General features: G+C 40.6%; 1 protein-coding gene across 1 annotated transcript in view; it reads right to left on the reverse strand.

Annotated features, from left to right (window-relative positions):
- HECW1 (HECT, C2 and WW domain containing E3 ubiquitin protein ligase 1) overlaps positions 1-15,785 on the reverse strand; it is a gene marked incomplete at its 5' end in the record, with an annotated part of 164,575 nt that overhangs the window by 103,049 nt on the left and 45,741 nt on the right. The window lies entirely within an intron of this gene.

Below are 15,785 nucleotides of genomic sequence, written 5' to 3' on the forward strand. Positions count from 1 at the left end.
TTATAGTATCTGCAGTCAGTTAATGCAGTCTCGTTTACACTCAGTGTTTCTTCTTTTAGCAGATCCATTAGACTCAGCAGAAACTGCTTATCTCACCTTACCAAACCCATGGGTTTGATTTTTTGTTTGTTTGCTTGTTTTGCTATTTGTCTGATTTTGTGGTTGTTTTATTTTAATCCTTTCTATTTAAAAATAGCCTTTGTTTTCCAACTGGCTTCTGCTGTCTACAGCACTTGATGTTTTGTTTTTCTTAGGTTGCTGCTTTCTAGAACAGCAAGCTTTAAAAAGTCAACAGCCTTCTCCAGTGAAGTGGGCTTGTGGGAATACTGATTGTAATCACATTGCCATAGAATAAACAATGTTGGAATCAATCTCCTGAAATTACCTAATCCTTCAGTCAAAACAGGTCCAACTTAGAGCAGGCTACTCTGGGCCCTGTCCAGTTCAGCTTTGAGTACCTCTGAGGATGGAGATCCCAGAAGCTCTCTGGGCAGCCCATTCTAATGTTTGACTCCTCCCTTGAGACAAAAGATATTCCTGAAGCCTAATCAGAATGTCTCTTGCTGCAACTTGTGTCCACAACCTGCTATCATTTCAACGTGTGCTGTGAGTAGAGCCTGCCTCCTTTCCCTACAATATCCCATTAGGTAGTTAAAGCAATCAGTAACATCCCACCTAAGAATTCCCTTATGACTTGATAAATAAATCCAGCTCTCTTTATGACACTTCCTGTATGTAAAGTCCAATCTAAAGGATGAAGAAAACAGAGGCCAGACTCATTCTGAAAATGAGTGTGGCAAGGCACTAAGCAAACCTGAGGTATAGGAAGGACTTCTGGGGAGAAGCAGCTTTTACAAAAATCTTATCTCCAGTAAAAGATGAACTCATTACAGCAATTGGTAGGCATCAAAAGCCTTGTGAAGGATTTGCCTTGGTGCAGACTGGAAGTCTTCTGAACATAAAGTCATTAAATACAATAGGAAGGGAAAGTGGTGTCAGCTAAATGCAGGAGTGCTGTCATTTCAGGGAAATCACTAACTACAGCAGACCCGCAAGATAAGCCTGACATGGCCACAGCTCACCTCCAGAGCAAGAGAGGAGATGTCTCACATGCCTGGGCACTCCTGCCAGCTCTGACCACCCCACTGTGAGGCTCACACAGTCATCAGCTAACTATCTGAGAGGCAGCCAAGTGGTCCTGAAGGCTTGTTCTGGTCAGCATGCTTTTCCAGCAGTCTAAACTTCTCCTAATCCAGAAGCTCTTCAAAACCTTGAAAGGAAGAAGCCAAAGAAAAAGTGAAAAAAATTCACTACAAAAGGAAAAGCTGGAACCAGAAAAGAGTAAAAAAGGCAATAGAACAAAAGTGGAAAACAAAGGAAAAAGAAGTGGAGGATGCTGTAAGAAAAGCAAGAAATCAATTTCTAAAATTCCAGATCTTTACATCCTATAAAAATTCCCTTCCTCCCTCTCAGATACATGTTAAAACACCCAAGCCAAACACCAGAAAAATCCCAATACCCCAACAGTGATCACTACAGCTTTGTTAGAACTCCGACCTGACAGCAGCTTCCAAACGTGCCTATGACAAAGTTAAGTGAGATCCTTTGGGGAAAAATAAAAGAAATAAACAAGCTGTTTAAAAACCAGGGTTTCCTGACAACAGTGGCACTTCCAGACTTTTCTGGTATTGTATTTTAAATATTCTCATGTAACTGACTCAAGTGTACACTACCAGCCCTGGGGTGCCCTCAAACATTTCACCTCTGGAATCACAGTCCTAGTACAGATGCAGTCCGCCAGAAAAAAGTTACAAATGTGTTGGTATCTGAGATATGCATATGTCCATTTATGCATTTTCTGAACTGAAGTTTAACAATTACCCAGGGTTAGTTAGGTATTATGAGTGGTGTTGGTTGTCCTTTGCTAAGAATATCAACAGGCGGTCTAATTAATGTGGTTTATACTTAGGTTCACCACACAGTCCTACCACATAGGTGTAAAGGCAAAATCTGCCTCAGTGTAAATGAAAATCAGACTTGTTGAGTTAAAAAGGGAAGCCAGATAAGCCTCTGACATCGCAACATTGTTTTACAAACATCACAGAATTGCAAGAACAATTTAGTTGCTTTTCATCAGACTTTACAGATGTAAGAATTTAAGCCTCCTCCTAAAGTGGAGATATTGAGTGAGGAGGTGCTGCATGCTTTCAATACAGATGGAAACAAGCTTGACTGAGAACTCAGCTAGCCAGGGAAAAAAGACCCAGATATCTGATGGAAAAGAAAAATGTTTCTCAAGAGATTCAAGGATTAAAAATGAACAAAGGTTTCACAATTCTCTTAGAGAAATATTCTTATGCACGTCTGATGATATATAACATACTGACCTACATCCATTTCCCCACTTGTAAGAAAGCCTGAGAACAAAAGAGGTCTGAGTAATAGTTACAGGGAAAAAAAAATATTTTAAAAAATGTGCAGTATTATATAACTTTATTCTATCAACAAAACTATGTTAAGAGAACACGATTATTCTGTCAAGTTCCAAGAAATCAGGAAATGTAAACCTAAAAGTTAACCATGAAGCATAAAGTCTGCCTCTTAATATATAAATTTTAATGCTTCTTTCTTTTTTTAGCCATCTCCCATCATAACTTTTTCCCAATGCAGTATTATAAATGTATTTTTGGATCACCAAAGTTTTATGTGAAGTACAGGCAATCCAAAATACACTCAACATACAGATAAAACAAAGGACAGCATAGTCATGATAGGGCTTACATGTATGTGCACATGGACATCCAGGCACACTAAATAGGGCAGACACCTGCAGGCACTGCTGTCTCTCGTGACGTTGAAAAACCTGTTTCCTTTCAGTCACCACTTGATCCTCTCTCTCACCTACTTAGGGTATTTCTACTGAAACGACCTGCAAGTTATGGCAGTTTATCCACAAACATTCGAAATGACCTACAAATCCACCAGTTATAAATGCGTGCAATTTCATCTCATAGTCATTTCCTCAGTCATGTCTGCTGATTTTAGGTTAACTGAGGGTATGAGCTATTTCAGAAGAGATCTTAAGTACTGGCTATTTTTATAAAGGATTATGCATTGCAAAATTACAATAATGTTCTTCTCTACCCAGATCTTTCTCCCTGCCCCTCTTCTTTCCAGGACTAAGGAAAGCAGACAAGAAAACAAAACAAAGATATTTCAAGAAAACTAAGTTTTTTTTCTCTATTACTCTGGTTGCTGGAAAGTCCTTGGTTACTGAAAATCCAATCAGGACTAAATTGCTGGCATCCATCAACTGTAGAAGATATGAAACTTCACTGCAGAGCTACACATAGGTTCAGTGCAGGCTACAGATGTGACTTTAATAAATTCTATGACCTCCTTCTTTCTCTGTTCATGTCTGGCTGTTTGTCTGGCTGCTGCTCTGATGTAAAGAAATCCATGCAGTGCTTGAAAACAGGCATGTTGGTACATGAAAGCTGCTGAAATTTGCTGAAAATTGCTGAGTGAGAGACTGGGCACACAACTGCCCACCTTGGCTTAAGTTCACATCTTGGCTTGTGTTTAAATACTTGTGATACAGATGTGTGGACATAGTAAGAGGTCTTGTACCTATCTCCCAGTTTTCCTCCCACTGTGCCAGTTTTCCAGCTGGCCACAGAGAACACAGCAGCCTTTAGCTTAGGAATATGTGATTCCACTAAAATCTGTGTTATGTTTGTGGGTGGTTCAGAGACTTTATAATCTATACACCTACCCAAGAATTTATCATTATTCTCAACAAAGCTTTTTATGTAAAATTGTAAAAGTAAAATTGTACTTTGCTTTTGCACAGCAAATTTGCAACTTTCATGTTCAGCTTACTTCTCATCTGTGTCTTAAACACTTCCCTTCCATCTGAAAACCTGCAGGCTACAGATCTGAGTGCAACACAGAGCACAGGCAGCTTGGTCAGTGCATCAGGAGACCTCAGAGAGAAACCACAGCTAAGTCCCCATGCTCTTTTCTGAAAGAAAAGAAAGTGAACAAAAATCTACAACCAAAACAACCACCAAACCCAATTTAACTCAATTTTACATTAGACACCAAAGCAGCTTGTCCACAGGTATATGCCTTACAGCAGTAAGTAATTTAAAATAGCCATACAAAGAAATACAATGTAAATAACTTGCATCTAGCTTATATTTGTGCAATAGTTCACCCAGTAGTTCACTGAATAGGCAGAAATATGGATCAGTGGATCTGGCTTTCAGGTTACTTTAAATCTACACCAATAGATTCAAAGCCCATAGCCACACCTTTGTTATCATCTCTCCCTGCAGATTAGCCTTCCTCTTAGCTTTTCACTTGGCAGTGTGTTTGAGACACAGTAGTAAATACTGCTAAACAAAAGACCATCTTCAAGAAATGAGATGAGTCTCTGACATCCTAACATTGTTTTACAAACATCACAGATATTTTAAAAAACAAAACCATAAGACAATAGTTCTGCTGTTTTACCATGTTTTCCTGATATCCTATTTTTCTATTGCTACAAAAGTTATCATAACAATTTTACAAAACAAGTTCCTTCACTGTCCCATCTCCATCCACTTATTTTGTCTAATTCATTGCAAGCTCTTAAAGAGCCATTTGGGATTTTATTCATTGCTTTGGATAAGCAGTGAGTTCATGTTTTTCCCTGTACATCTTTTAAAATTTATTCAACATCTTAAGAAGGTTTATCCACACAAACAACTGTCTCTCAGCTAATATTTGCATCCCTTCTTCAACATGAGTCATTTCTTCTTTGTTCTGAACTAATTAGCATGGCTTAGTATGCCAATTCCCCTGAATGGACATGTCAGTCAGAAACCTGACCACTGTGCTTTTCAGCATAGCTAATACTTCCTATTAAGTCTTCTGCTTTGTCCCATCAGCTAATAGGAATTAACAGCAGATTACAGTCTATGATAACAACTTTCATTTGAGAATTTGTAACCCTTTTGGAAAACATTAATTCGTAGCACATACCCAAGAAGTAAAACATTGCTGCCCACATCTGAGGTTTAAATATAAAGATGACCAATGGTCAAGTATTATATTACAAAGCTGAACAAGATATTAAAAAATGGCAAAAATAGCTTGAAATTGCAGGTACTAAAGATGGGTCATCATTAAGAAATTAGAATCTGAACAATTAGAATTTATACATTAAGTCAGACAGTCTTGAAAAAGTGTCAGCATAATTTTAATGATAACCAGAACATGGGCTTCTTGTTTTGGTGAAAGCACAACATGCTCCCAGAAACATGACTGGAAATTACTTCCTGGGCGTCCTGGTTTCAGATAGAATAGAGTTAACTTCTTGGTTAGAGGTGCTGTGTTTTGGATTTGGAATGAGAATGGTATTGATAACACACTGATGTTTTGGCTTTTGCTAGTTGTTGCTAGTCAAGGACTTTTTTTTTTTTTTCCCCTTATCATGCTGTTCCAGTGAGGAGGTTCACAAAAGAAACTGGGAAGGAGCACATCTGGGAGAGGTGACCCAACCTGCCCAAAGGGATATTCCAAGAGATTAACATGGAATGTCATGCCCAGTATATAAACTGGGAGGAGTTCCCTAGTAGGAAAGTTGATCTGGGTTTGGGAAAGGCGGTCTGGCATCAGTCATCAAGAGGTGAGCAATTCTATTGTGCATCATCTGTTTTTCCCTTTACTATTATTGTTACTATTATTATTATCATCATTTAACATTATTACTGTATTTTAATTTATTTTCAATTATAAACTGTTCTTATCTCAACATACAAGTTTAACTTTGATTCTCTTCCCCATTCCATGGGGGTGGGTGGAGAAGAGGGCAGCTTAAGTGAGTGACTGCACTGTACTTTATTTCCAGCTGGGCTTAAACCAGACACTGGGCCACAGATACCAGTAGATACAGCAATTGATACATCTCATCCCAGCTGATTCAGATTTCTTAGCTAATTAACACTATTCCTGTTCCAAATGTCTTCTACCCCAGAAGGCAGAAGTAAAGCCTTTGATACTGTCTCCCACAGAATTCTCCTCGAGAAGCTGGTAGCTGATGACTTGGACAGGTGCACTCTATGCTGGGTTAAAAACTGGTTGGATGTCTGGGCCCAGAGAGCTGTGATGAAAGGACCCACATCCAATTACTCCCTGGTCACAGGTGGGGTTATTGGGGCACATGCTGTTTAATATCTTTACTGATCATCTGGACAAGGGGATTGACTGCCCCTCAGTTTGCAGATAGCAATAAGTTAGGCAGGTGTGTTGGTCTGCTAGAGGGTAGAAAGGCTCTGCAGTGGAATCTGGACAGGCTGGATTGATGGGATGATGCCACCTGTAGGAGGTTCAATACAGCCAAGTGACAGGTGTTACACTTGGGTCACAACAACCCCAGACAGTGCCACAGGCTGGGGACAGTGTAGCTGCAAAGCTGCCTGGCAGAAAAGGACCTGGGGATACTGGTTGACAGCAGCACAACATAATCCAGTGTGTGCCTAGGTAGCCAAGCAGGCCAATGGCATCCTGGCTTGGATCAAAAATAGTGTGGCCAGCAGGACCAGGGCTGTGATTGTCCCTCTTTATTGGGCTCTGGTGAGGCTGCATCTCAAGTGCCTCTGGGTGCCTCACTTAAAGTAAGATATTGATGTGCTGGAGGGAGCCCAGTGAAGGGCAACAAAGCTGGTGAATGGTCTGGAGGGTAAGTCCTCTAGGAGCAGCTGAGGGAGCTGGGGTTGTTTAGCCTGGAGAAAAGGAGGCTCAGTGGTGGCCTTATTGCTCTCTACAATTACCTGCAAGGAGGTTTTGGCAAGTGGGGCATAGCCTCAAGACACAGCAGAGGAGGTTCAGGTTGGACATCAGGAAGAATTTCTTCAGGGAAAGGGTTTTCAAGCATTGGAATGGGATGCAGTCATCCAGCCTCCCACTTACAACAGGGACACAAATTTTCCAACAGCTACCTCTCTATGAGGGTCCAGTGCAGAGCAGGAAAGGACAGCTAGTGAAAACATTAGGGCAAGTCATGATGTGGATAAGCAGTCCTGGAAAGAAAATGGAGCACAGAACATCAAACCCTGGTCTTTTCCTCTTTATGCCCCATCAGGCAGTACAGTAGATATACCAAATTTGACCTGGAGGATGTATGCCCATGCACTACAGGATTCTCATAGCTTCCATGGTCTTGGGCGTTGGACTAGCTGGATACTGGATTCACCCTGGCAAAATTCCTGTTCCTTTTTTTTTCTGAGTGAAAAGTGTATTTTTATTTTTAATTAAGATTGTGCCAAGTATAAATAGTGTTTTCACTAAATAATAGTCAAACACACACAAAAAAATTGGTAGAACACAATGTTGTCTTTTTAAATTCATTAAAAGGCCTCTAGTGCACCCAATGAAATTTAAATCAATGTGTACAAAATTGGCAATAACAAATCAAACTGGAAAATGCAGGGAAAAAGGGTAGAAATAATCTATTTTGTAAAGCAACATCAAAGCAAATATTTTTGCAACTTCTGAACTAAAATATACTGGAAAGCTGTGTCATGTAGTCTAAACTACCCCATGTCATTTAGCTGGTGCTCACCCACAATCAGACTCCTGCCCTATCACAGCAAGTAATTCCTAGAAGGGGGAAGCAGGAGGTGCTTCATTCCTTCATTCAGCACTCTATCACATTCAGCTCTGAAGTACTCCCCAGGTCTAAACCCTTCTTTCCTTCTCCCTTAAAAAACTAAAATATCTGCCCTCAGACCCACTATAATGTCAAGAACTGCACTGTTTTTCATTAATCTGACCAGATGCAGGAGAGAGTATCTAAGAATGTAAAAGGCCAAAGCAAGGATGATTACACCAGTGCAGTGTGCTGAACAGTTGCTGATCTCTCCATAATTTATTAAACCACAGAAGGGAGCAATATGATGTGCAGATATTACTATGGCTATTATGTGACTGTAACAAGAGACATTCCAAAAGAAAGTGGCTGGGAAATACCAGACTCTTATTGAACCCATTAACAAATAAATGTCTTGTGTAATGGTCTTCTTGGTATTGCTGAAATAAAATCACTCCAGTTCCCATCTGTCATACTTTTTATTTCTTCACTTCAACTCTCTGTTGCATTGCAAGTCTGATAATTAAACCATGCTAAATCTACACTTAGAAGTTCATACAGAATCAGATGCACAGTAAGATTAAATTTGACCCAAGTGCTTTCTTTGAAACAACATATTCAAAGAAATTAGGGTGACAGGGAGAAGGCCAAAACTGGCGCAACTGACCCGCACAGCGAAGACTAGGCTGTGGCCAGTGATACTTTGGGATGGCTCAGCAGCTCCACAACTAGTGCTGCTTAGGTAGAGTCCATGAGAGGGCAAGAAATGGACAACAATTTAACCAGAACTGTAAATGGTAGCATTAACCTTGGTTTTCATTCTGCCCTACTCTGCTTTAAATCTGCAGAATTGCACATCTGGACTACCACAACAGGAAAAAGTCTGACGGATGAACACTTACAGAATTATTTTACTTAATAATTTAAAAGATGCCAGCTTTTTCTTATGTCACCTCTTTTCTGTTTAAATCCATTGCAGCTTTGTCTACAGCAACACATCATGTGTGAAGCCACTATGAATTTAAGCATGCCTGCAGTGGTAAAAGAGGACTAAAGATGAGTGTCAGGACCTCCACAACTTGCACTTCAGATCATTCCACTTTTCAGTGCACTGAACAGGACACCTGCCTGTACAGGCACACAGACTTTCCCTGCTCCAAGTGCCTGGTACTCCGCCAGGGATTCATTTGATATAAAAGCTTAGTTCCTCCATGCTCTCATATACTACCTGGATTCACCACAGGACACAAAAGGGCACTGGCTGTCAAGGCAGCAATATGTGCAGAGTCACTGCATGGTGACTGTTCCAAGGCAGGACAGCCAGCCCTCCTCACTGACAAGCACCGAGTTCCAGAGGACCACAGCACTGATCCTTGCTCACCTGCTGCCACGCATCCCACATGCACCATACAAGAAGCTCTTCCCCTTCTCTCCTAGATATGTACTTCTTGAAGATCTGTGTGAAATATGCAGGTGGATTTGGGCAGAAAAAACACTGAGAAGTATTTTGGGATCATTTGTTGCATAGTTTTTTCCAATTCAGTCTGATTTTTGATGCCAAGGCTTATTTTAGGTACTTGGGTTTGCAATTCCATTAAAATGATCAAATAATCTGTCTTTCATATGGATGAATCAGGAAATTATGAAGACTACAAAATTAAATAACATTTAAATATGCAAACAGCTGTGTGCTGGAAAGCAGAGACATTCCTCCTGGGGTGGAACAATAAGAACACACATACCTGCATATTGAGAGTTACACACTGCTGCTGAGGAAATCAATGTTCACAAAGAAAATTGTTTGTACCTCCACTGCTCAATTTGTGCTTGTTAGATAATAAATTATGAGTACTTACTTCTCAAAAAGGGTGTAAATCTATGAATGAATGATAATAGGAGTTTTAACCACACCAAGCTGAAAAGTCGATAACAAGACAGAGAAAAAAGCCACCAGGAGCACAGACTTGGATAATTTCTTACTTTAGCCACTGACACATCTGAAATTTGTCATAATGAAAATGCAAGTGACCCTATTTGCCAGTTCTATACTTTTTTGAAATATACCGCCAATTTGAAGGAAAATAAACTTTTCCAGTAAAGTCAGTGAAGTTCCAGCACATGCTCTACACCTTTACTAAAGCAGAACTGTAAAAGCAAGTATTATTAAACTGCACTCAGAAGAGACCTTCATTACAAATGAGGTTTCTTAATATTTAAAGAAAATCTCAACCATCCCTATTTAAAATGAGAGTGGAGAAACTAAAAGGAAGAAAAAGGTTATTATTTATAACACAGTGACTATAGTTATGCTGCAGTCGGAGGACCAATTACATCTTGGTTACGCTTTCCAACTCCACTAATTCTTATAAATGAAGTGCTTGCTACAAGACAGGGTAATTGCAGTGTAAATACAATAGACTTTTTATAACTGGATACTGAAAAAGAGACTGTGTTACTGAGGTGGCAATAAGAATTAATTTGGATGTGTCATTAACCTTCAAATTCTTTGAATCAGTGATAATTAGGATATAGAAAAGCATAACCGAAAATGTAATTACACTGAACTAAGGGCTCAACTGTGCAAGTATTTAGAGGCTGCTCATGGGAGTAAGTATACTTGAACATGAACTGACTATGACCAAATTAGGCTGTAAAACACTACTGTGGGTTTATAATTGAACAACATGGAAGTGAAAAAAAAGAATTAATGACATTTTTCAGATGTAAGAAGTATGCCGAGGGTTGTTCTGATATCAAAAATTGTTCCCTTATATTATGTAGATAGTGGGGTCAAATTCTGCCAGGAAAGCCCTGCTCCCTCTGAATGCATGTTAGCTGTAGCCACTGAAATGGTTGGTGTATCCCTTCTCTAGAGCATTTCAAAGCAAATATACGAGTGCAGACAGGACTGAACATGAGAGTGCTAGTGTTCCCTATGTACATCAAATCTTTGTTGATTCCCTTCTAAGAGGTACTACTAAATTTCTCTGATCAGCTTCTGTCAGCTATGATAGCTTCCTAACTCCAGACACCAAAATGTTCTTTTGCACACAATGACAAAATTGCTCCTTGAATGCCTATGGAAAGCCAAGGAACTGCCTGTTCAATTGCTAAAACAACTCCCTAGTCAGTGTAATAATTTCTTAGAATTTAAAGGCTTCGTGTCTTCATGTTAGACCACTTCATGATGTTAGCCTACACCAGTGGCAATGTATGCAGGCAGTGTGTGGACAGCACTGCTGCTGTTGTGAAAGAAATCCTGCATCGGGGACAACCCAAAATGGGAAGGTACTTCCAACAGATAAGAAACCTATACAGGTCACTTTCCTTCCACAGTTTATGGATCAGCTACTTTTTTCATAATTATTCACCTCAAATAGTTAATCAGGGAGTCCACTCTCTTTCAGCAACTGTTTCTTAGCATATATATTTTCTGCTAGGTGCCCTTTTCCATTGGAAAGGGACCATATGCTGGCAAAGAGAACTTTGTATTTGATTGCTTCCTTCCAGCTGACTGAATCCTTCCAGTCATTTCCCCTTCCCATTTTGGCTTCATTTTTTTTCATTCCTGAATGACTTACCTTTGCAGGTAAGAGGGGGAAATGCATACAGAACATTGGTGATACTAAAAATGCTGCTGCTTGCCTTGTATTGGAAGGTAGCTGCAGCTGGGGGAGCTCTGGCTACTTCTCAGCTCAAGATAAGGAAAGGGGATTCTCTTGCTCACTTTTGACACATCTCAGTTACCCAAGCATAACCATAGCTTCCAGAGAAGTGTTGCCTCCCTCCCTGGAAATGCTGAGCCTTTCAAGGTACACCACTTACACTTGTTAAAGACACACCTGGATGGCATTCTTTGCTGTGATTAATTGCAGCAGCCTCATGTTGTGTTTTCCATAAACTTTTTTTTAACTTCAATTGCTGAATAGTGCAGAAGCCACTAGAAGATTCTGTTCCCTCTTTATTTTTGCTGTCTGTTGAAGCATAATAATACCTACACCTTCCAAATCAGATTGTTACATTTGTTCCATAGCAATGTCTTAGAAACATGGACAGTTTTAAAACTCACTTATCACAGAACCAGACATAAAGTGAAAAAGAAGACACAGGTGAGATTTTAAAATCCAGCCTTCCAACAGAACTAGAGATACAGCTGCTTGTAAAGGCACACTCTCATAAAATCCCATCTTGCAGCACATACATGGAAATGAAGCAGAATCCTTCATTATCAAACACTCCTCGGCCGCACACACTCTCACGTGACAGCACGTAACGCAAATATTTACGCCATGAAGTTCTCAGGAACGATCAGTCACCACCAAATAGCAGCAGCTTATCAAGCAGTAATTCCTGCTGTGGGAAACCCAGCTGAGGCAGCACTTCCACACAAACACAACAGAGAGAAGGTCTCTTTCAATAATCAGCTCCAATTTACACAGCTTTTCCCACAATGCTAAGTGTATCTGACAAGTCCCACCACGATCTGTGAGATAGAAACAGTGGCATGAAAACTCCAGAGGTTCAATCAGCTGAGGTTCTTTGCATCTAATACACAGTGAGTGAATGCTCCCAGTTTAGTGAAGACATTTGTCCTGAGGCTAAAGCATTGATTCTCCACTTACTGCCTTTTAATTGTGATGTATCCAATTTATCATTTTAGACTATAAACTCTTAGGAGAAAAAGGTTCTTCTTTCTGCTGCATGCTGTTCTCACGCCAGTTTTATTTTTACTGCAAGAAAACCTTGTTCAGGTTAAATCATTTTTATGTTAACAAGATAACACTTCCTTATTGCTAGAATTAATTGCTGTAACCTGTATTTCTTTCTGAAACAATGTCTGATGTAAAGTTGAATCAGTGGTGACAATATTATGAATAAATGAATCTAACATTCTAGATGCTGTGAAAATGTTCTTTTCTACTGAGAAAACTGTTTGCTCATCCATACCATGGCAATGTTTATGCTTTAGTAGTATAAATTACTGTGCACAAGCAACACTGCTTTCCACTAGTCCAGAAAAGAAGGAGCTAGCCAGGATGTTCCTTTTCTTTTTTCTAGAATTGCAGGTGCTCTTTTTTAGTATCATTACCCCCAGGCCTATCTACTGCCCCAAATTCACATTTAAGCTTCTGCCATATATGAACTGGCCAAAGTGCACAGCCCTTCATTCCCAGATATTCAAGCTTGATGATTCACAGGCAATAAAATGTGACAGGACTTTTCACCAACAAACGAACTGCAGGGCATCCTAATCAGCAGGCAAGGCAGCTCTAATAACTGGGTTACAGCGTAAGAGGATAAACTCAAATGGAGCAGAACATTCATAAGACAAGAAATGTGAGATGCTGCTCAGCCTAAAGCACCATTGGTGCTATACAAAGACATCCAACTTACACAGCAGCTTTTTTTCCCCTTTGGAAGTGAGATTCCTTTCAACTGCCAGTTAAAGACCGTCTCAGGGCGTGAACAAGAATAGCAACTGCTTACAGCCCCCAGCATGACTACTTCCAGCTTCTTTTCCCTTTTCAATTGCAGCAAACTGCAGTCAGACAGACAATGGAGAGGGTTTTTTGTTGTTGTTTTAAGTTGTGGTATTAGGATACTGCTGGTTATCAGTGTTTCCAGGCTCGTTGACAGGACACACACCAAGCAGCCAGTATGCAGCTGCTGCCCCTGATGCAGAAGCTGCCATGTGCTCGGGGGCTTGGATAGAACCCACTTGGGTGGCTCTGGCATCAGCTGCAGATGAGTTAGTACTAGCAGTAAACACACTGTCCCCAGAAGGTCACCTGTCCCCAAATGCTGCTTCTCAAAGGACACCTGTTCTGGATCTTTTTCGTAAGCTGTGCCAAACAAAAAGGTTTGATTATGTCAAAACCACAAAGCCTCCTTCCCTCTGTCCCCTACTGACAGCCTAAGAGTCAGGGAATTTATGACACTGTCACTACAACGGCAAAATTCTCTTTGGTTTCAAAAAAACTTCAGCTTCAACAATCCCACAATGGGATCCCTAATGAGATTATCTCCCTGTAAGGCTATTTTTTTTAACACACTTAGGTCCATCAGCCACTGCTGAAACTCCTACTGGCTGCGATAGAGGGTAAGTTTCTAAGCACAGACCCAGGATGGCTCCTGTGGGATGTGCAGGAAGGTGTTCCAGGACCTGAAGAAAGCTTCCTCTGAGCAGCAGAGGCCCTCTCTGCACCGAGGCCACAGCAGTCAGAAGACCACAGCTTTTGTTGGTACTGTAAGAAATGCCATGCCTGGCACCCTGGGGCAGTGCTCTGAGCCACTGGAGCAACGAAAACAAGTGAGGAATTTGATGCATCCCCATCCATCAAGAAGTCAAGAATGTCAAGTCTCACTATGGTAAGAAGTGTCAGTGACACCAGGTGAGCTACAGGCATGGTGCTAGACTGCCACAGCCCTTAACTGATTGCACAAAATAGTGAAATCACAGTCAAAGGTGAGTGTTTGCAGTTCTGGAGAGAGTAGCTGCACTTTGCATGGTAACACCCAACCCTCAGCAGCAGCTAGTGCAGAGGCCCTCAAGAACCAAGAAAAGAGTAGGGCTGGGCAGAACCGTTGTTATCCCCTTCCCCACCTGTGCAGTGGGAGTAACACCACTTGCCAATGGTACAGGATGCTATAAAACATTGAAATACTTCAGTATTCAAGGCTGGACATGTACTGCAGAGAGACAGATGGAGAAAGCCATCTGATGATGTCAGCTGGGACTGGAATTTGGAGGATCACACTTATCTGAAAGCCTTCACACAAGCAAGAGTCAGCCCAGTGTTTTTCTCCAGACTCTGAAGGAGTTTTCAAATTTATAGCACTTTTTCCTCCTCTTTGCACTCATGCAGAGGGGTCCATCCAAGTTCATACTGCATAACATTTGTTGCCATTCCATTGCTTCTGTTGTCTTCACTTAGTATTTGCCTTACAATGCACCAAATAAGTCATGCAGCAAAACAAGGAAGAAGAAAACAACAGACAAAACGATGCTGCACCTACAACACTGCTGGCCTCTCTGGTCTGCAAAAAACCCACACAGGCTATTTTGAAACCCAGAAAGGCAGGAAAAAATTAGAAGATTACAGAAAAAGAATGTTATTTCCAAGGACACTGCTTGTGTCCTCAAACAGAAAATCATTATCTGATACCACTTTTAATCATATTTTGGTTTTTAGTTGTGTACAGTGTACTCAACTAAAGGTCATAATAGGCAGTCATCACCAGATTTCTATGAAGACCATGAGTACTGCATGAAGAGGATTGTCTTTTAAACACAAGTCCTGCCTTAGCTGAAAGTGAATGACTGTTTTATTTCCCCATAAATATCTATGTAAAGCTCTCAGCTAAAGAATCTGGAGATTATCTATTTGCATCTTACAAAGGCACAGGTCCTCAGACATTCTTCTACTAATTTCATACATACTGCTGATACTTAATAATGAAAGAATAACCCTTCCATACTAGACCTGAAAAATTTGTGCAGTTGGCTCCAACTCAGGTCTAAGTCGTGGATGGGAATAATGCAAAAAACAAATTCTAATCTCTCAGCCTACTGGTAGCTATCACCTCGGCTGGCTGGCTTACCTTTCAGAGAAGACAGTGTCTCAACCAATGACTGACATTATCCCACCAAATTACAACAAATGGGAAATCAGCAGCAAGTCCTGGGGTTACAAGATGTGACTCACTACAGGCTAAAAAGAACTTTTCAGCATCCCTTGCAATGAAGATATCCAAGGCCACATCCTAATGTTCTTCTGTAGACAGCTGAAGGGAACTCTTCAGGCTCTAAAACTGATGAATGACTTCACCATAAGGACGTCAGAAAGGCGCAATGAGACATGAATGCCTTTTAGTCGTAAAGGATGTGCCAGCAACCCTTACCCAGCATCTAGTTTGCAGCTATACTGTGCATCAAAAGAAGGCAAAGAGAAACCACCAAAAGTCTTTTTGTGGCTCAAGGGTGAAAAAATGAATTGTTTCTGGCTCTAGTGGGATCAGATACAGCCAGTACACAGCATGTGAGACTTTTCAGCCTTTCTAGAAATACTAAGTTTGGCCTGGGAAAAACCCACATCAAAAAAAACACCAAAAAACAACAACAACAAAAGCAACAAAACCAAACAAC

Source organism: Zosterops lateralis (assembly GCF_965231275.1).
Source record: "Zosterops lateralis genome assembly, chromosome: 1".
Lineage (NCBI taxonomy): Eukaryota > Metazoa > Chordata > Aves > Passeriformes > Zosteropidae > Zosterops > Zosterops lateralis.